At 40.3% G+C, this 22,891-nt stretch overlaps 1 long non-coding RNA gene across 1 annotated transcript; it reads right to left on the bottom strand.

Moving 5' to 3' along the window:
- Window positions 1-624: 624 nt before the first annotated feature.
- On the bottom strand, window positions 625-7,610 carry LOC130183950 (uncharacterized). Its single transcript, XR_008829907.1, has 3 exons — window positions 7,441-7,610; window positions 4,339-4,420; window positions 625-1,009 (listed from the first exon to the last, which is right to left on the bottom strand). It is a non-coding gene; the product is annotated as an uncharacterized LOC130183950 (long non-coding RNA).
- Window positions 7,611-22,891: the final 15,281 nt, after the last annotated feature.

Raw genomic sequence — 22,891 nt, 5'->3', positions numbered from 1 at the left:
AAAAACAACGTCCTTGTTTCTCAGGGATTATTTCTTTGGTAAAAAGAACCATTCACAGAAATGAGGTTCATGGTTTAACCAGTGGAACCGGGATATTTATGTTGCTTTGAATTTCTTTAATGTAACTTTTAAATACTGTGAAAACCACATTTGAAATCCCATTTACTTCCATTTTATTTGGGGCGAGGGCAAAAATAGCAGATAGACTCTGGAAATCAATTTTCTCTATCAGATTGTTATCATAAGTGATGAGGCCCTACGTGGACACACATTTCTGTCACAATTAGAGCAGTTTTGAGTATTTCGCAGAAGAGATTTCTGTATTTGTGTTTTTCTTCAGTGCACCAATCAGAGTTTAGAAACATCTAAATCAAAATGTTTTATTTATAAAGCTATATGAAAAGTTTTCAGGGGCTTTAAAAATGTGTGTATGCGGGCTTTCCAGTAATGTGTGGGAGACTGTTTTCCATTTAACAAGTAAATCAAAGCAGGAAATACTGCACACCATCAGTTTTAACTCCCTCTGAACCAACTCTGCAGTGTAATCTATAATCTTTGTATATCTTCCTGGGCCGTCCGTCATGTTTCCATATCTGTTTATATAAGCACATGTACAAAAACAAATCAAATGATCGATTGATTTTAATCAAACGGCAGCACAGCTAATGATTAGCAGTTATGGAAAAAGCATCAAGGTGGCAGGGAATCCATTAAGACGTCAATCAGACTCAATACCGAATACCAACAGCGAGAAAGGCTCCTTGCGTTCATGTGTTACAAACACACTGCCACTGTAATGTATAAACAAGTAAATCGACTTTATGCTTTGTATTTGCATCTACATGAGCACATAGATGAGCCCATCCCAAATTACACACACACACCCATCAGCAGCACTGATTAACAAGCCGTTGTTACTCAGTTGCTCCTCTTCTCTCTTCAGTGACTTTTATTGCATTCTGGGTAGGAATCAATTGTGGAGGAACAGGCTGTCAGCACAGATTGTACCCTGGAGAGAGAGAGAGAGAGAGAGAGAGAGAGAGAGAGAGAGAGAGAGAGAGAGAGGTAAAGAGAGAGGGTGTGAGTGTGAAAAAGAGAGGGGTATATACAGTATGTGGTGTGTCAGAAATCAAGGGAATAGCAAGTGTCTTCAGGAGAAAGAGAGAAGAAGAGGGAGAATGGAGGGCAAAAGATGCTGTGCAAAATAATGAATTAGAGGAGAATGCAGGAGGCAACTGGGGAAAAGAGGGAAGGGGTGTTATACATCAAGGGAGTGAGGGGGAAAGAGGGAGGAGAGGAAAAAGAAAGAGCATGGTGGAGATTTAGGGAGGTGCAGAGATAGCAGTTCACAGGAACAGACTTGAAGAAAATGATGCAATTACATAGCTGATATTTGGCAGGGCAGCGTTACTGAGCATTCTTGAGGCATTGCACATGCTCTCTCAGACACACACACACACACACACACACACACACACACACACACACACACAGAAGTACAGATAATCCTATATATGCATATAAACTGTAGTAAGCAAATACAAGCAAATAATAGTCTGCTAACATTTTCACTGATAAATCGCTGGTTGTTTTGCGTTTACATTACGTAACTGTTGCCAGGGAAATTATCACAGTGTGTGTGTTTAAGTGCATGTAATATAACCGACTGAGCTGCCTTTTTTGAATGTGTCTACAGAGCAAGAATGCACAAAAGCTCTGGTGGCCATCACTGTATTTTGTGTGTTGTTCTCTTCTTGTATCACAGCTTCTCCATACCAGCAGGTCACTCGCTGCAAAAAGGGTCAGTTCAGATGAACAGAGTCTGGGTGAAGTCTATGTCAACATTAATAAGTGTTTCTCATTGCTAAATATTATACTCATTGGGGAAAAAGAGATCCCTCTCTCTCTTCAGCAGAAAACTTTAGGCACCCTGTAATTTTAGGAATCAATAATGATGTAATGGTAAATATAAAAGATGTGTTAAGCACATGTGGCCTCCAGCTGGCGACGGTCTAAACCCATTAGACAAAAAAAAACCCCAAACAAAACATTCTACCACAAAAGCATGAATGAATGTTTTTGTGGTGGAAATTGAGTGTTTGCAACATCTTGGCTTGTACGTACCAGTACAGTTGTGATGAAAGGGGAAATAATTAGTTATAGAGGCCAACACTGTTTTTTTGGACCAGGCTGCTGTAAAGTTGGATATTTTAATATGTGAGTCTGTGAGGATTGACTTGCTTTTGGAGCCAGCTTCAAGTGACCATTAAAGGAACTGCAGTTTTTGGCATTTCTGTGTTGGCTTCATTTTTCAGCAGGAGGTTGCTGCCTGGTTGCCACCTTCATCTGTTTACCATTTGGGGCTAGGCAGGAAGCCATGATGGATTTTTACAGATGTTTCACTTGAAACAGCTGTCTGCTTCTGCTGGAAACAGAAGATGAAAGTTTGTTTGATTGATGGCAGAAAACCAAAACAATGAGCTGAAAAACACTAAAACTCAGGTGAAGATTCCTCTGTTGGTGTGTCACTACAAGTGAACCACTTCACATTACACATTGTAATTTGATCCACTGTTAATAAAACAAATGATTAGAGCAGCTTTAAGTTGTAGCAGTAATGTTATTTTCAATCCTTAAATTAAAAGGTGGGTAAAATGAGTTAAAGCTTACCCTCCATTAAATCCATCAAAACTTCAAATATTATGATGGTTTCATCTTAAAACCAAATTCAGCATCTCTGTGTCCCTGTAAACTGTATAACATTGCATGAATGCCTCACCCATTGTGTCCTGTCTGCAGCAGATCAGAACATATTGTTCAGTAGTGAGACATCTAGTGGTGAGGACTGGTTCTCTTACGCCTGACTGGCTGGAGGACACATTTCTCTGGAATCTGGAACCTGAGCGCCTCTCAGATATCAGTTTACAAAGTTGCTTTAAAACTGACAAGGTTTGGGATGACTGAATTAACCCCAAAGAAATCCCTGTCAACATTTTCTGTGATATTTTGCCTTCATCAGGCAGCATTTCAGGAAGCTCTTCAGTCCACTAGACTCTAAGCCCAGACAGACAACTCTGTCATTCATCTTAACATTTATGGGAATTTTGGTGTCTCCATCGTCCTGCATGTAGTTTAGACTGTTGAAGAAAATCCACTCGAATACTTCCTCCTCTGAAGTGGCAGTGCTAATCCAAAGTTGTACAGGTGGTACAAGCTAGACAACTTGATATATTTCTGTATAAAATGGGTCAAATGTTGGTATTTAATGAGAAAATGGTCATTTGTAGTGAAAAACCCATCAGTATAGCGCAAACCACCCAGGCCAAACAATCCTACACACACCTGTCTAGCTCTTATAAGAGAAAAATAAAAGGAAAAAGTAAGTAGTCAGTACTATAATTCATACAGCTCTACAGCTGTATGTATTTTCTCATTGCTATGTTGCAACCTCTATTGTTATTGTGTAATTGTATTAGTTGCATGTTGAACTAAATAATGATGTAAGCATTCCTGAATGCTGCTGGTGCATTTTCTTCCACCGGATCCAGACTATTTTCATACAAAGTCAAAGATCTTAACACCATAAATGGTTCAGTACATTTTTAATAATTGTACTGACAAACAAAGAATCAGACAAAAACAAAAGAGTGAATATTTGACTTACATTTGGCAGATGGACACAAATACAACTTCAAATGAATGCTATTGTTGTTCCTTGTCTGCTGGATATGCAAACAGGCAATTGCTAGTTGAGATATTTACTATATCAACTTTATAGGGTAATAATATGTCAGTGTTGTTTTTACACCATTTGCAAACCCTGACTTTGACGTGCTTTAATTGAATGCTTTAGCCCATGGATGTTGGGGTTAAGGCAATGGTTGGCTTAGTTTCAAGCCAAGCAAGTGAAAAAGTTTGGATTTCCAGGGCGTGGCCTAGAAGAAAACTGTGCCAGAGAGGCTGAACACGGAGTCAAAAAGATCCCACAAAGTTTTATTTCAGTCTTCAATTTAAATGTATTTGTGGTTCCTCCAGATGGTGGGAGGTGTGTGGTGTCCCATGGGGAGCTAAACAACCAGAGTCATTAGTTGAAGGCTAATATGTCTAAAGCAGCTGGGGGAGCGAAAGCTCAGCCTTTGTTGATCAGACAAGATGCAAGATATATTTCCAAAATAATTGTCAACAAAAATATAGAAATAATTAAACCACTTTGGGTAAATCACTGGCATCTCAATTTTCAAGGTGAGACATGTTTCTTTGTTATATAGCTCTACTTTCTGATTCGGGTTAGTAAGATTTATGTATTTATGTAGATTTATTTTCATATAAAATGCTCACCTCCTGCAGCTTTAAAGGAGAGATGGGGGTGCTAAATGGGATTCCTGGCTGCTGAATACTGGTCCTGAGCTGGTCTTATAGCCTGGAGGCAAGAGAGGCAGGGATGTGTGGTAACCTACAGATGGGCACCCAGACACAGATGGGCGCACACACACACACACACGCACACGCACACACACACACACACACACACACACACACACACACACACACACACACACACACACACACACACACACACACAGCGCCCTGCAGAGAGATCAAAAGAGGGAGTGTGGCTTTGGCTTGTCAACAGTGAAGACTGATAGATGGAGGCATCTGTGTTGGTTGGAGAGTACAGGAAGTTGAGCGAGAAAGGAGAGATCTGAGCATTCATTTCCACATTATCATCACATCAGTTCATGCAAAACAATATATGGGTGTTCTTGAAAGTTGGCAAGCACTGACTTATTTAGCAGAATGTAACTGTCATAAACTGTTTGAAAAAATCTGCATGTGTGTTTTCTTGTGTAACAATCAGGTAAAACTGATTGTGTAGACTTGACTGAACTGTCTAATCTCCATAGTGACAGCTTTGATGCTATTTGATATTCAGATGAACTAACCCTGCTGCTGCAAATGGGAAGGGAAAACCACATCTGTTTTTCTTTCTTGATAGGCTCTTGTCAGAAATGTACAAGCTATAAACAGAGTTCCTTATGCAACACAGGAGGGTAAGTGGAGATAAAAGGAAGCGGAAGAGACCACCTCGCCTCATAATTACTCTTAATTAAGATTAATTGCCATTTGCAGAGTGAGGGTAATTCTTATTGGCCCTGTGGGTTTGATTCTCCATACAAAGATGACTCAAAACAAAACAAGACTGTCAACATAGATCGCTCCAGTAGCTCACAGTTTATCATAGTACATTGCCTAATTTATTTCACTACACTGGTACATTACTCTCAGCATCACTTAAGAGCTCTGAGACCATTTATTCAGCAACCAAATACTGGAAGCATGTTTTCAGAGTGATAAGTGTAAGGTAAGCAACCACTAAAATGGAAAAAGTCTTTTATTTAAAGCTGCTATAATCAATATTTTTATATTACAGTAACAATGGATCAAGTAGCTAGTTGTATGTGAAAGCGGGAGCCCAAATTGATGAGCCCCCAAGGAATTATCATGCAACTCTGCGGTTCCCCTGAGCTTTAAAGAGCATATTAGCATTTTTCAGTTCATTGTTTTGGTTTTACACATATACCACAACTTCACTGTTTTGGCAGATGGAGAAAGTTAGCAGCTAGCTGGTGAACATTGTGTAGCATTTAGCATCTAAAGAGCCAGATTTTTCCCTCAAGAGTTAGAGATCAAAATAAGAACAAAGGTTAGAATGAGAATCAGACATACATTCATCAGGCACATGACTCCAAATGAATGAATGAATTAACAAGTTCACCACACCAACTTTAAAAGGTGATAATAATTCAGTGTTGGGTGTACAGGTTGTTGTTGCTGTCCACAGTTGGCCAAATAGTAAGAGTTAATACAACTTTAAGCATTAATTCATTCTTGTCATTTCTTGCATTTCATTACATGCTTTTTTACACAAATGAATGTGATTTGTGCTATCACATTTAATGAGAAATAATAATGTCAGGCTTAAAGGGGAACAGCTGCAATCAAAGGGTGTAGGTTTCGTCTCAACATTGGTAGGAACGCAACAACCCCACCACCCCTCCAAAACAAAGAGGATCATTTTTTTCATTTAAAACCTCATCTAAAATCCTGAAGATGCACCTGTTTCCTCATCAACCTCCTCTGCTTCTCTGGTCTGCTGCTGTTCCAGAATATAAAATAATTCCTATAAAATGATCATACAGTTGAATTAACAACTGTCTAAAATAATTTTATTTAAAAACTGAACATTATAACCTTCATGAAGGAGGATTTACTGCAGGACTGTTTTATTATACTACATCAGTTCTAGCTGGATGTTCTTAATAAATTGTCAACTGAGTGTATATTAGTAGGATTCACATGGTAACCTAAAGGGGATCTTAAATTTAACAGTTTTATCATATATTATTATCACCATTTAACGTGTTTTACCCCTCCCCTTTTAAAATGTAGCATGTTTACACAGAAACATTATAACTGACTTACTTTGTACTTTTATTTTTACACAGTGATTTTACTTCTACTGCAGTAAAATGTCTTTTCAGTAACAGTAGTTTGTGACCGTTCACCTGCTGCAGTCAGCGTAGTATCTCATCGCCGCTCTGTGGAGTTTCTGTTGCTGGTATAGTTTATTGCTGCTCTGTCTGAACACAGTTAATATTTTCTTCATCACAGTGTCTAACTGCCTACTGTACATTTAAACTTACACTACTTCAGCTCCAGCACACAGAGCTCTTTGCTCCTTTTAGCAACTTTCACTAATTCAGCAGTTGTTTACACAGTGGGGCAGATAGGCGAAACAGTTGTGCATTTTATGACTAAAGCATGAGTGTTTCTGCATATAATCTACATACCCCAAGGTTTCTTGTGTATCTTTGCCAAAATTGCATAAAGACGCATATTTGCTGCTGTGGCCGTGTCACATAATTTTGCTTAGAGCACCAATTTTGCCAGGGAACTGCAGACCCCACAATTTCCTGGTGTTAATGAGCTATAGCTTATTAAAAGCACTGACAATTTCTGCTGTGCTCTATGGAATCACATGGCTAGCTAGCACATTGGCAAACATTCCAATAAGAAGCTAGCATGCTAGTCTGGTCTGGACCACACACATTACTCCAGGTGGTCTGCCCTGTCCCAGAGGTCACATCTGAAATTCCTCCACATTTGAAAATAAACTTAATACTTATAGAAGCAGGAGTTTCATGCTTTAGTCATAAAATGCAAAATACCTCCCATATACAAGCTCATCTACTGCACTAACATGCTATTCAGATGCTAGTTACTTTAGCTTAGCAGTTAGCGCTAGCTTCTCTCTCTCTCTCTTGCTCGGTGTGTTTTGAATCGACAGATGAACTTGTTCATCAGAGTGTGGCGTTGTTGTAACTTCAGTGTAGAGGATTGTGATGTTTATTACAGCTTCAGTGATGCCTGCTGTCTTACCTTCCAACACACAGCTCAGCCCTTAACCGGAGCCGCTCGTTGACCGGAGCTGCGCGTGTCTGTGTCCGTCTGTGTACAGAGCAGCCTTCGGCGTTGATAGGGTGTTACTCGTGACGTATAACCAATCAGATGGAGCTGTGGGCGGGACATTGCTCTGGACCACAGAATGGAAACTATACAGATCAGAGACAGACTTCTGCAGCAAATCCTAAGCAGCACATTTTAAATTTATTTTTATCGATTATCGGTTAAAATGGCATTGGAATGTTCTAATATGACTTCACGCCAAAAATAGTGCGAACGAGTTCACTAAAATAAACACCCTTGCTGCAACCTAGTATTGCATTTCCATAAGGTTGAGGAACTCATAAGAGCCAGATTAAAAAAAGAAGCTGCAGAGGCCACAGTATCCTATAACATTTGTATGCGTCAAGTTCCAAACACACTGGATCCTACATTTCCCATAATGCAGTATAGTAGACTCCTACTGGAAATCCTGAATTGGGACACAGCGAATATACACAGGCTGAGCAGTTCTCTCCATAACTTATAAATTGGTCTTCATGTGTAAAACCAGTGGCGTTAGTAAACTCTAATGACTTTATGCCTCTTCAAGAGTGTCACTACGTATGGGCATGTTTTAGAATTGCTAAATTACTAGCACTGTCAAAATGTCAAATTGGAAAACACACTTACTCTGTTATAAAGTATGATTATGGGCCCTGTAATGATACCTCTTACTCCTGCAGGAAACAAATATATGAGTGAGGTATTATTAGGTGAAGATGGTGGGGTAGCGGGGAGGACGATAGACCGCCTCCAATCAAGACTCCAATCTCTTGCACACTGGAACCAGAGGAAAATCCAATTTTGTTTTTGCGTAATGGCAGGTGATCACTGAGAGGAGAACACTTATCTCCTCTGTCTCCCAGACAAAATAACAGTGGTCTGAGTGTGATAATGCTCCCACAGTCAGTATGAGAACACATGCAGAGGGAGAGGACATTGGGATGTTGAAGTAGGAGTATATATAGAACAGATTTTGCCTAAGATGTGGCTGCATTACAGATCCCTGAACTGTCAGCGATGGCCCAGAAGAATTGTGGGAATTTCACTTCATTGTCCAGCATTTGATGTACGATTCCTTCGAAATGACACAGTGCAAGTGTTCAGCGCCCACACACAATCTGCTGCTTAAGACCATATATTCATTGGGGTCTCTCTGGGTCCTCACCTCACTACAAAGACTTTCTGCTCTCCCTTCTCCCTTCACAAACTCCTTGCCTCCCCCTCCACAACCACACAAACACCCAGCAATTGTCTCTCACCATCCCTGCCGAGGAAGACACAATGGTTAACGTTAACAATACCTCCTCCAGCTCCTCCTCAAATGTTGCCAAACTGTGGCAGCCAGTTGTTTGTGTGACTGCGTGTGTGTGTCTGTGTGTATCTCCTCCTTATTGTCTGTGAAGCATATGGCCTTCTGACATTGCTGGCAGAAGGTCACTGGCTAAAGGAATTTAAGTCATTCTGGGAATCTTTCTGTCTCTCTCTCTCTCTGCTTAACAGACTTAGTTATAATGCACTCATGCTTGAAAGTGCACACACAGACACACAGACACAGACACAGACACACACACACACACACACACACACACACACACACACACACACACACACACACAAACATAAACCCACATGTCCATGTGCACAAACCCACTTTATCAAACAGTATTTAAATCATTTAATTCACAAATAATTACATCATTCAGTTGAATAAATGGCCAGTTTTGGGTTGCTGTTGCTACCCACCTGTTAGCCTAATAACTGCAGTCCTCTTAACTATTACAGCCAATTTACAGTCTATATACAGCCACTATTTGCTCAACAGTAACTAAATATTTTACTCAATACTGTACTTACCTGCTTTAACTGATTTCATGGCCTCTTGGGGGCAGCAGTAACAAACTGTGAACACAACACTGGCAAATCCATCTGATGAATAGTAGTAGAAAAGTCCAATTTTCGCTCTTCTTTTAGCTCTAACTGCAGAGTAAGTGACTCTTATCTGCTGGTTCATCTGTATGAGTGGCGCCTTTTACATTACACATAATCATTTCATCCTTCGTCGGTATAAAAATATTGATGCCTGCAGCTGTGAGCCACTTATACTAGAGTATTTTCATTTTATGCCACCATGTACGTACATCTACTCCAATTCCAATTTCATATTTAGAATCTGAACATATGGTCAGATTATGAAACATAAAGCATTGTTATAGATTGAACTATGAAGCAGTTCCAACATTAAAATGCTGTTTACATGTTAATCCATCAGTGATAATGATCCAATAAAACAATGCAGATATAATAATATATCACACTGACATTACTTTTATATGCAAGTATATTTTGCTGATACTACTTAACTTTTTCAAATCTTATTACAGGACTTTAATTTGTAATAGAGTAAGCATATTTTTAAATTTTGATATTTGTATTTTTGCTTAGGTAAAGAATCTACATATCGTATACATGGCATTGCTTACACATTAGTCAATATAGCAAGAGCAAATAAAAACTCCTACATCCACATTATGGTTTCCCACTAATAAGTAAGAAAATTTCCTTCACATGCTTATAGCTGGAGCAGTACTGACATATTTTCTTTTGTTCCTTTGTTGCCTTTTGTTCTCTTCTCTTCTAACTGACCATATGTAAGTGTTTCAGTGAGAATTTCAAAATAAATGGAAAGAATTGTTTTCTTTTGTTTTCCCCAAATGCAGTCCAAACCATGACCCCCCCTATAGTGTATGTATTGTGCCAGTGTTACATACCATTACACCCCCAACGCACACACATGCACACAACCACACTGAGGCACACAGAGTAGCCAGATGTAATCAGGAGCAGATATCAATGAGGAGCATCTTGTTACATCTTAACTGTGGGGGGGGGGGGGGGGGGGGGGGGTGATACTTTGAATGATACACACTACCCCTATTGTAAAGCTACTACCTTGGGGGAAGGGATGAGGGGTAAAATGTAGGATCAATGGGGAGGGATGAAGATAAAAATGAAATGCAAATGTCTCTATAATCTTGGTCAATTGTGTGTGTAAGAAGAACAGAAAGTAGGAAGTGAAAATAATCCAAAACTATGAAGAAATATAAGGATTGAGTAGAAATTTTGAGCAACAATAGACGCTATATATGGTACTACTGCTGGGTGGGGGTGAAATGATCCGACCTCAGGGAGAGGCCTTGATGATGGGCTGGGGTCTCTCAAGTGGCAGCCTCTTGCCTCGGGGCTCTGGGTGGGATTCCATGTGTCGGCCCTGGCTAGTGGCAGATGTCTCTCTCTCTCTGAAACTGCAATAATTTACCACTAATCTGCATGAGGTGTAAGATACTGTAACACAGAAGGGGGAGGGGTGGGTGGGTTGGTTGGGTGGGGGTGGGGGGTTAAGAGGAATAACAAAGAACAAAGAGGGAGGAGGGGGGAGGGAGTGGAGTCTGTGAATATTCATCCACCTTCTCTGATAAGATGTGATGCAGAACTTTTTTCTGTGCACTGCTCTTCTTAGTATTTGTGCACATGCTTGCACGTGGCAGCATTAAATCTAACACTGCACTGTATATCTCCGTCCATGAATCTGCTCTCTCCCTCCCTCTCCTCCCTCTTGCAAGGTATCATGATGGGAATGTGTCACTGACATTAATATATGGTGATGATCACAAACTCTGTGTGTGTGTGTGTGTGTGTGTGTGTGTGTGTGTGTGTGTGTGTCTCTCTCTCTCTCTGTCATGGCAGTAAATACATCCAGGTTATTATAATCAAACCAGTGTCTGGGAGTATTTCTTCCAATGCTGACACATTACTCAAGGGTGGGTGGGGGTGAAAACCAGCACCCACGTGTCGGTTGTGCTGTGATGGCAATTTGTGTGCACATGCCCGGGATTGTTTGTGTGCATTCGTGTGTGTGTGTGTGTGTGTGTGTGTGCACAAACTGTATGTCAGTTCCTATGCACATCTGTGCCCATTTGTGTGTCTCACTGTGCATCATATGCGTAAATGTGCATGTTTTTTGAGCCTGTGTCTGACTCTGGTGCTGCCTGTTATCCTCGAGGGATGATGATCCTCAGATCAAGTCTGTCAATCATTGTGATTGATCAGTCTTCTGCCCCTCCCTCCCTCATTCCAATCCGATCCCTGTCGCCCTCTCCTCCCACTCCGAGCCCCCTGGTGATTAATCACTCAGTCAGTCAGACAGGTAGCAGTGACATCACCCAATACTTCCCCCATCCCACTTAAAGAGATACACTGGAAACTGGTGGTCAGCTAAGATCCACCATGTCTCCAGCTGTCCCTGAAGTAATCACATTTACATTATCTTACATACACTTTGTTATTCACAGCAGTGTAACAACAGTGGCAAAGGGAACATCTGCACTAGTGATTACTTTATTGCTTGATGAAAAAAAAGAGCTAAATTGTCAAATGTCAGTAACATCATTGCCATGTGTACTGCAGTTGTATATTTAGGTAAGTGTACATAATCTACAGTATACAGCAGTTCTCTGCAGACAGGGTTGTGGTTACTAGGTGGCACACAGAAGTCAACCAGTTATATAATTACACATTTGTCTCTAAACGATGTTGTTATGTTCATCATGTTTAACCTGAAAGCTGCCACTCCCCACAGTACTTTATAACCCAGGGACAGCAAACATGGCATCTCATTACATTGTCTCACCTCTTTGTTGCTGATAGGCACATATCCAATTGAGTGAAATGTCATCAACCAACCGGATAATAACCGGAGTCAGTGTGTTTTGTTACTAACTTTTTTTTAACTTTCTTTCTTTTTGAATATTGCTGCTTTAAAAAAATAAACACTGAGTCAATAATGCGCTGCTGTCTAGTCTGTATTCTCTCCTGTTCACACATCAGAACTGCTAATGTGTGATGATGATGATGATTGTGCATTTATCAGATAAGCACAGATGAAGTATCACACATCAATCACTACAAATATATATATGTACATATATATATAGATATATATATCTTCAAGCTGTTCAACATTATATAATGTTCATGATCCATGACACTGACTGGCACTCTGCTGACGCCGACGCCTCACATATCTAAAGAAGCAAGAATGACTAATATTGTCACCATGTCTGGTGACCATATCTGGCAATATACAATCCTGATTCAGACCCCAAATTAGAAAAGCTAGACGAGAAACATTATTGGTTTTTTCTATTTGTGACGGTGGCAGTTCGGAATGGCACAATTTAGTCTCACAGTTTCACTGTGACGAGAACCAGAGTCATGCTCTAACAGTAGCACCACATCAGTGTTTTTTTCAGTCTCCAACTCTACTTCATCATCAACAGCTTCAGCTCAAGGACTCAAGGACTTCTCTCTTATGTGACCCTGAGAGCACAGCCAAGGTCCTTGGAACAAACAGAGTGGGTGTTGATATTGTCACCACATGAGAACTCCTTGTTGTATTCACCCAAACACTGTAAACCTGCATAGAAAGAGAAAGATCCTATTGGGTATTATTATGGTCTTCTATATAAACTCAATGCCCATTGTTACTGTGTTTGTCTTATAATTGCATTGTGTGTAGTATGTAATAGTGAAGTGTGAATAATCCCAGCCCTGGTCACCATAACGCAAACATTAACTTTTGCTGCTCCCTGCTGGACAGAATCTTTCCCTGCACACAAGACCGATCATCCCCTTCACCCCATTGTTACTTTTCTGTTTAGTTCTATATACAGGTTTTCAGCATAGATGTTTTCTTTTTTGTTTCCCTTTTGTTTTTAAAATGCTAATATGCTAAACTGATTGTAAATACACAGAGTTTTGGTGGAGGTTGAGTGAGAACAATTCACAAAATTTGAAAAATGTGGTCACGCTACACATTTTTGTCAAAAGCAATAAAAAGTTATTTACAGTCAAAAACAAAAACAAAAAAACAAACAAAAACACGGTAATCACTGTAGATTATTGTATCAACAACAGACACTGTGTTTCAGCAGGTGTTCCAGAAGGTGGCAGCAAAGGTGCAGCATAAGTATGAAGTCATCGATGCCCTGATGTTAAGGGTAACTTCACCGTCCACGACCCAACAGTGTACATTGTTCTGTACTGTTTGAAGTAGTTCACAGCTTTAGGGAACTGCCTGGCGCTATTACTTTTAGTCTAATTATAACTTTAAAACTGAAAAATATGCTCAGAAAAATAAAATGAAAGAAACAGCACCGGAAAAGGTATCCATTGTTTATTATACAATTTTATACACTTGTAGACTTATCATGTTGTCCTCAACTGCCCTGCTGATTAGCTTCATTTCACTCTAACTGATATCCCACTCACTTCAGAGACACTATCTGAGAAGAGATTTCAAGAGGTCTTAGACAACAGGAGACAGGAAGCAATAACTGAAATATCTATGGATTGGCTATAAAGATAATGGCTAATGGGTTTAGATAATGGTTTACTCCCTGAGATAAATAGTCTGGTCTTACTGGAAAGTATCTGAATGTGTGTTATGGATTTGTAATTTAGTCAACTATGCAAATTAACTTGTACGTTTGACCTATTTCAATAAGGGAACATGTGCTGCTTGTACTTCTTTATGTTCCTGTAAATACTGAGATGTTGTTCTTAATGAAGAGAAATGAAATAATAATAAAAACAAAGTTGCAGCAGATAGAGCCCACAGATCAACTGACCGACAGTGAACTCCAGTTTACTTTGACTGTCCTTGCCTGTTTTCTCCCAAGGGTCAGAGGCGGACATGCCAAGGGGTGGGTGCACTACACACACACACACACACACACACACACAGAGTATTTACACTCTCACACAGACGCACACTCCTGCACACGTCACAGTTTCCATTCTAAACATAAATAAACCCCCATGAGAGCATAACCATACACAGTCAGCTGTATGAAGTCTATTATGACGCCGCAGTTGCTCTCGTCCACATGTTGTACAACATCACATGATGAGAGAGAGCCACTGAATATATCAGCGCAGTTCACGTCATCACAGCATCTGATGGATCACCAGAAACAATCCGAGCTACTCATTCGCCAACAAATCAATCTGTTGAACGATAGTGACCGACACAACACTGAAGTCCGTGTTCTGACCTGAAGCAGTCAAATACTTGAGAGTCAAAACGACCTCTGGTAGCTTGAGGCAACCTCCAGCTGAATCTTTACACAGTCACGCCACAGTGACCTCCCACGTGGCACTGGGCACATGATCCACGATGAAGCCTAAACATAACAGAGAGCTTAGTCTGCCATGTAACTGAGCTGCTGCTGAGGTGGATGTTATCAAGTCAGTGTTTATAGATGTTAAAGATTTTAAGTTAGTAGTTTTATTGCTTGTGATTATGATAGTAAATGTGATAATTGACTTTAATCATCTTAAATTCCTCCGTTTTACACCAAGGCAACTAGACTTTGTTTTATAGCAGCTTGAATGTGTGTGTGTGTGTCGCAGCAGCAGTGTCTGTTTATCTGCATGTGATATGCATTTCTGATGTGCACGAGTGTGTATGTGTGTGTGTGTGTGAAGTCCAAGTATTACTCATATTGTGTTAACATAGTCACATGATGATATGTCTTCTTTATGGGGACAAAAAGTCACTATAATGTAAATCATTAATTTTGAAGGTGAACACAAATTTTATGGTTACACTTAGGGGTGGGAAATGAATGGTAAGAGGAACTCTACTGGAAATGAATGGAAGTCAATGCAATGTGTGTATGATAATGTGCACATTACTCTCCTTAATGTTTCTATATCATCTGTTTACATCCTCCCATCTACATTATTGATCTATCCCCTTTAACTCTGCACTGCACTATGAACTATGATACCCTAAAACTGACCCAGAGATGAATGTAATATGTCTTGATCACTCATATTACAGGTATTGAGTGCCAGCTACATGCACACAGATGTCCAGACACGAAGGCTACTGTAATACTCTCCCCTGCTTATAGTCTTTGTGCTAAGCTTAAAGTGCTAAATAGCTTTGATCTGAGCTGAAACTGATCCCAGTCCTCTGATCTGATCTGACTGCCGAGAGTTAGTTGAGAAGACAGACACTCATATCTGCACGGTAAATATGATGCTACAGCCATCAGCTGGTCAGCTTAGTTCACATGGTAACTTGCATCATTTCGCACATAAATTTGAAAACAGATCATAACATGCAGCTGACACATTTATTTCAATATGCATGATTTAGAAAGACGGAAAAACAAAAACACAGAGGTTATAATTTATATTTTAATGTGTTTTGAATACAGGGGCACAAACTGGGACTAAAACAGGACTAAAGTGAAACGAAGCTGATCAAACCCGACAAACCTGAAGTTCTTTTGTACAGACTTGAGTAATACTGAGTAAGAAAGGTGGGGTGCAGAACTCATAAAAGTAAAAAAGTGTTTACTGTAATTACAATAACAGACTGAGCCTGGCACATCTACACGTACTGTGCACAGTCACCTGTGTATTTGTGTTGCTGTTGCTGTCTTCCTGTTATTATCACTAAGCCAACTGCAGTGCACTTTCTTGTTTGCAGGTGACCATTGTTTTGTCTGTGCATGTCGGCGCTGTCTTGTTTTCGTTCTCACAAATATCCTGTTCTCGTTCTTTCTCGTCAGACGTGGCTGGAAAATCCCTGGAGGTTCTCTGATATCTGCATCATCTCGTCTGCGGACAAACTGTTGACATTAAAAACACATCTTGTGTTATAGATATATTATTATTACTCTATAGTCTTTTATTACATCATGAGCTTCTCTTCTTTTGCTGAGCTTGTTGTTGTTGTTGTACCTTGCAGTGCAGAGAAAAGATCTGAACTCTCCAATCACAGACCCCTGCAGGGGTGGGATGAGACTCAAAGTTTTTAACTTTTTTTGAACCTCTGACCCAGCTCTGAACTTTTCTCAGAACTTTCCCGATGCTTGGACAGTTTGCATGTATGTATGAATACGTGGGGCTCATTGAACATTGGAAAGTACCTCTTCCTCAGTATTTAAGATCCTTTACATTACTCTTATTAGCAATAAGCACAAATTCGCACAGATCATATGATTTCTGGAAACTGAAGTATAAAGCAGTTTGGCCAGTCAATGTGTAATTGTCTCTTCTAACACAGCCTCACTGACGCCAACACAACCTGGTGATGTGCAGGCAGACAGGCTGTCAACCTAAACACGCTGACATCACCAGTCTTGGTTAGATGTCTCAGTGCCAAAAAGGTCTGACCACGCTGATAACAGCAAAGTTCAATGTTCTGTCGCTCTGAGCCACACTGTCAAAAAACATGGACTTTGAAACAATCACCTCAGTATGATTGATGCTGTTTGTTTTTGTGTACATGCATCATCTCGGGTTGTTGTGTCTGCAGCAGATGTGGAGTCGTGACAGAGACACACAGCAGTTTTATTCTTTGCTTTAATGTCAGTCTGGGACATAAATTAAATTAAAATGGTCAGTCCCTTCTTCATGGGCAACACCTTGTAATATCTACACAGCAAGAGCTACAATGGGAGAAAAGACAAAAAGGAAAACTATCATACTGAAAATGACAATTGATCACATAAAGTATAAACTGCCCTGTATTTTTTTATTTTTATTTTTTTTACAGATTCCTAGGGGCAACTTAGTCATCAACAGTATAAAGACTTTTTTGTTGTATAACTGTTACAGTATGTGCAAGTTATTATAACTCACTCGCTTCCTAAAAGCAACCAAGGCCACTGACCCCAGGGCAGGAATCTCAGGGAAATGAATACTGACTTTGATTCTGGCAGCTGAAAATGTTTAAAGAGTTTTTGTGTTTTGCTGTATGATACGTTATACTGTGTCAAACTTGTCATTAAATGTTTCTTCCCCTAAACCTAAATGCATTTATCCCTGATCACCATAGCACTAATCTTTCACTGATTTGCTTTATATGTCAAATATTATAGAGACTCCATCATCGTGTATTTGCCAAGTCTGGCTATATCCAAAATCACTCTCTTTTTGATGATATGGTGCATGCATTTTATTTAAGGGTCCGAATTCGACGTTCATTTACTGTGTAGTACCTCCCCAAATGTCCACAACAGGCCTTTTTCACAGCACACATTTTAACATGTCAAAGCAAGAAATAAATGATAAAGCAGGTGTAAATAATAACACTGAGCCAGGTGCAGTGTTTGGTATATACACGCTGGGTCTTTGAACAGGCTTCCTGGGACACTGAATAGAACAGAGCCATTGCCAATGTTAGTAGTTCCACCTGTGCTTTTCCTGCTGTGGTCAGTCAAAATGTCTGCTGTGAAAAAGCTCTGCTGGCCGAGGTATGCACACTGCTTTCTGCTTTCAATCCCATAAAGCCAAGCATCACATTTTAATGTGACAAAACATCTGTGAATGATGTGTCTTTTATATGACGTGTAAGTGTCGGAAATCGCAATTTTCTGCTCACTACTAAGTGTCAGTTATAAAGGGAGTAATGAATGAATGAATGAGAGGGTGATTTTGGACACAGCTGCTGCCTGTTCTGGTTGAGGCAGTAGGTTTCAGCTCATATACTGTAATAGCAGTATTAAAACATTTACTTGCTGAATCCCAGCCCAATCATTTCCATGCTTACTCATTCAATACAGCCAGTTCCAGCGGAGAGGGAAACTCTTCCCTGTGAGTGCCCTACATTTTCCAGTTTAAAGGAGCTATTTGTAAGTTTGGCCATTGCTACATAGCCAGCATTAGCATTAACAGCTGTGTCCAGCAGTGGAAATGTCTCTATCATGTCTTCTCTTTTATTGAAATTAGCATACCAACCAGCTAGCCTGTGTCATCACTTTCCAGTAGCGACCCGCTGCAGCCTTCAATCTGCCCTGAGGACGTAGTGCTGCTCAGAGGGTGTATTATAACCTCTTGTCTTATAAACGCAATGATGGCCAAAGCTCTTACCAAGCGACAATCAGCAGCACCTGCTCCTGGCAAGGAATCTCTCTTGGTGGCAGAGAAAACTCACAGCTCCTTTAATGATAACCAGGTATCTGAGGTGAGGTGGATATGACTGACAGACTGAGTAATATCTAAATGTTGGCCTTTCCCTCTGTTTACACATTAGATATTTGACTATCTCTGCTTTAAACAAATTCTTTTGTTTGGAGGCTCTGTAATGCAGTGAGCCTGAATCATCAGAACAATGATGCAACAGAATAAAGGTGCTTACTTAGTACTGACAGACTAACGAATGCCACCTTCCATTAGCCAATTTTGTGTCCACACATGTCCTTCTCTTAGCAAGTTCCATGTAATTGCAGTGTGTACATGAACTACCAGTTTGCATGCAACATTATTATCATTACATGTTCAAAAAGAGCAATATCTTGCCAATACCCACAACAATTTGTCTCCAATAGAAGTGTTGGTATAGTAGTGCTGTATCAGCACAAGCAAGTAGGAATGTGAGGGGTGAAGGCAAATGAAAGGGAGCAGCTTTTGATGCTAGTCACAACAGGTTGGGCACATAATTAAAGTAAAGTGTCTCCTTTATGCCCTGCAGATTAACTGTGATCACAGCCACAAAGAGTTGTTAAGCCAGAACAGCAAAGTCAAGTCATCTGGGTCACATTTCATAGCTTGCAGTTAAATTACTGCCTATGTGGCCCCTTTTTTCAATACTTAATGGAAATTGCAATCTAACACACTGGGTGTTTGAATGCACCTTTTTGTGTAACTTTAAAAAAAAAAAAAAATTAAATGAAATTAAAAAAAGCACAAATACTGACAACTGATCCAAACTGATTTGACACAACGTGACCCAGAAGAGTATCAACTGCTTCCCAGCAAATCCACCTTCTCTGAAACCCGCTTCCTGTGAAAACTTGAACTACTAACCACAAAGCACATGACAACTCCTCCCACCCGTCCATCCATTAGCTGTCCCAGCTGAGCCGATCCCAGCTGAGCTGAGGAAGGGTACACCCCGGACGGGACAGGTCACCAGTCTATCACAGGGCTTGCATATAGACACAAACAACCATTCACACCAACGGGCAATTTAGGGTTGCCAATTAACCTAACCTGCATGTCTTTGGACTGTGGGAGGAAGCTGGAGTACCTGGAGGAAGTGCTGGCACAAAGAGGACATGCAAACTCAACAACCCCCCCCCTCCCCATTTTATGTGTATGTGTGCGCATTCCCCCCTCCGTCCTGAGTTTCCATCCTACCTGTCGCTATGTTTAACCTCGGTTGACGCACGCAAGCGCAACCTATTGGACAGCTTCTGCATTCATCGCATGGCATTGCTCTCTCAGAGTTTCACACACGCTGTGTTTGGCGACAAATACACAGTCATGAGCCTTTACTCACACTCACATCACACTTGCACATACTGTATATCTACACACACACACACACACACACAGACACACACACACACACACACACAGGCAATAAATCCACTTGTACACAGTAACGTCATCACAAGTGTGATGTCCATCAACAAGTGTGACTTTAACAGCACCGGTGGCAGTGAAAACTAATAGTGCACTCACACTCAAACACACAAACACACACACAAACACACTCATACATGCATACACAAACTCATGCCAAAAGACTTCGCCCTGTCTTTGTCATGACCGTGTCTTGATCAACCAGTGTGACCAATGCGTCCCTACTTGCACTAATTTTAACGACAAAGGATCACAGACACAGGGAAGGGCATTATTTCTAAATTGTAAACATCTCTTCTAAGTTAAGCACAGGGTCACAGCAGCTGCTTTGAGGATACATATCTAATCTTTTTGGGTTGATTTTTTTTCGGTAGCCAAGCTGCAACAAATGGGACAGGTAAGGTGATCCCTGGGAAAGTATCTTGTTGGTTCAGGGTTAGGTCCCTCAGGATGCAGTGGAAAGCTTGGTCTTGTTGCAATAAAATGCAAGGGAGTTTGTTTACCAATCAGTTAGCCCAAGTCCCTCTTGGTTTAGGTCGACTTTGAGAAGAACAGTGCATTCATTAGTCATTACCTACAATGTGTGTTTTTCCCTGGCTAAGGTGACAGAAATGTTTTCGTACCGTGATGCAGGTGCTTAAACAGTAGAACTGTGTGAAAATGGGCTGACAACAAAGGGTCAATATAGTGGTCCACACACTAAGTAGAGTCAAAAAGTCGGCAAACTAACCTGGTAGGGTTGTTCTCTAAAGTTGTAAAGAGCTAGCCACAGTGGTCACACATATGGTGTAGCTGTTAATTGAAATTACTTTATATAGAAACTGTGTGAAAATGGTTGCCTGAAGTGTAAATGCTAACATAAGAGCTAACATTAGCTATAAGCTACTAGTCATATTAGATGAATTGAGGTTTTAGCTGCTAAATGTCCGTGTCTTATGTACCGCAGTTCTGTTTTATTGCAAATGCATTCATTAATTCATTAATTCATTCTTTAATTCATGCAGGGTATTTTTACTGAAGGCCCTCCGCACCAGATTGATGTTTGTCAACCACAGGCAGATGTTTGGAGACTACTACTCTCCAGCCTCGGCATACAACAGCCTCCTCCTCTCATTTGCTTCATCAACAGCGTTCTCCGAGGGCTCAACGTAAACGGTGCGAAGAACATTTATGAAACATTTGTGTAAAGTTAGCTAACATTAGCTAACATTAGCTAACATTAGCTAACCTTGGCCACCATAAGTGACTGGCGCTACAAGAAAAATGCCTGAATTGAACGATGGGCAATGTTGCTAATGAATTCAACTTTTCATTTGTAAACTGTGTGAAGGTGAAAATGGAGTGACCTTCGCTAATATTAGCAAGTCATACAAACTATGTTGTGTGACTGATTTATGAAAAAACTCAACAGTGCTTCTCTCCTCTGTCTTTATTTCACGTTGTTTCTATTTTCCTCAACATCAACCTCTGTCCTTCAGTATTTCAATATTACCACATCTCTCGAAGCTTCCTTCCTCCTATGTGAAATTAGCTTTACAGGCAGACAATATTTTTTTATTGGCAAATTGTAAGATTTCAACACCTTCCAACAGACCAGTGGCTCTTTGCCCCTGAGGTATTACAACAAATCATTTTCTTATATTGAAATTATGTCAAAGGTGAGATAAGCTGAGTCCACTGTCACCTGAATACACAATTTAGACCAAGCCATAACATATAATCTAATCTACAGTGTGTTGACACACATTGATTTATCTTTATCGCAGATTCACTTTACACGTCTGCATATGGTACAAACTTGACTTTAAAGTTGGAGAGGTCAGGGTTTAACTGCCACAAGTTTATTAATGCTGTGGGGAGATTCCTGCTTAGAGATGTGTGTGTGTGTGTGTGTGTGTGTGTGTGTATTGGGTTTGCGTGAATAAATAGGTGAATGGTTCATAGATAACGCTGCATTGTGAGTCAATGTTTGATCTATGGAGGCGGCATGTGTGTGCGTTATATCTCTGCAAGCTGTGTGTGTATGAGGGTGAAAAGACTATGTAAGTAAACACTGCAAATATCTATACGTCTCCTGCCACCCAGAGCCTCCTACCAGACACACAAATGGGTATTCAGACTAGTGGTGGTGTGTGTATATTGCATACCTATACTGGCGGCTTCATGGTATGTGTGCTCAGCTAAAATAGGGACATACTGTATACATACATAGGCTGCACAGCCTCTCGCAGCCAGAGCAGAAGACGCTTTGCAAATAGAGACCTGAGTCAGAGGATTTGAGAAACCGTAAGGCAGCAAGCAACCTCTGGCTAGCCGCAGGAGAAAAGCTATTTGTTCTACCACACATGAGGAATTTTGTGTATGCCTCCATTTAGCAGTCAGGCTATATGTGAGCACATATTAAAAGAAGTTAAAACCGTCGCTTTGAACCGTCTTCATTGATGGTCAGTACAGAGGAAGGTGGTCACTTTGAGATATATGTAGGACATGTGAAGGTTGAAGTAGGCCCACAGCAAGACTGACGGACACACACACATAAACACACACACATGTGAGCGTACACACTGTGGAGCCACTTATTTTCCAAAATATGTAATTGTTCGTATATGTAGATGAGATTTTTCCAGAATTTTATCAGTGTACAGGAAGTCACCAACTCATAAAAAAATATATTTGGGCCATTTTTTTGGCATATTTTATCTTCCTATTGAGGAATTTAGTTCAGCTGTGGACAATATTGTGCAATGATGTTACTGTAATTTACAATATTAGGTGACAATGTTTTATTGAAGTTTTATTTTTGTCCTCCCAAAATTTATTTCAGAACTGCTTGATATTTTCTGTTTCCGTATCTGAAAAGTCTGATTTTGGTGAATACTTCTCACTCAATCAGTGACCGGGGAAGCACAGGTCATTGACTGAACATACAAATTCTCCT

Source organism: Seriola aureovittata, chromosome 16, assembly GCF_021018895.1.
Source record: "Seriola aureovittata isolate HTS-2021-v1 ecotype China chromosome 16, ASM2101889v1, whole genome shotgun sequence".
Classification (NCBI taxonomy): Eukaryota; Metazoa; Chordata; class Actinopteri; order Carangiformes; family Carangidae; genus Seriola; species Seriola aureovittata.
Note: the sequence above shows the minus strand (reverse complement) of the source record. Positions and strands in the feature narration are given on the sequence as shown.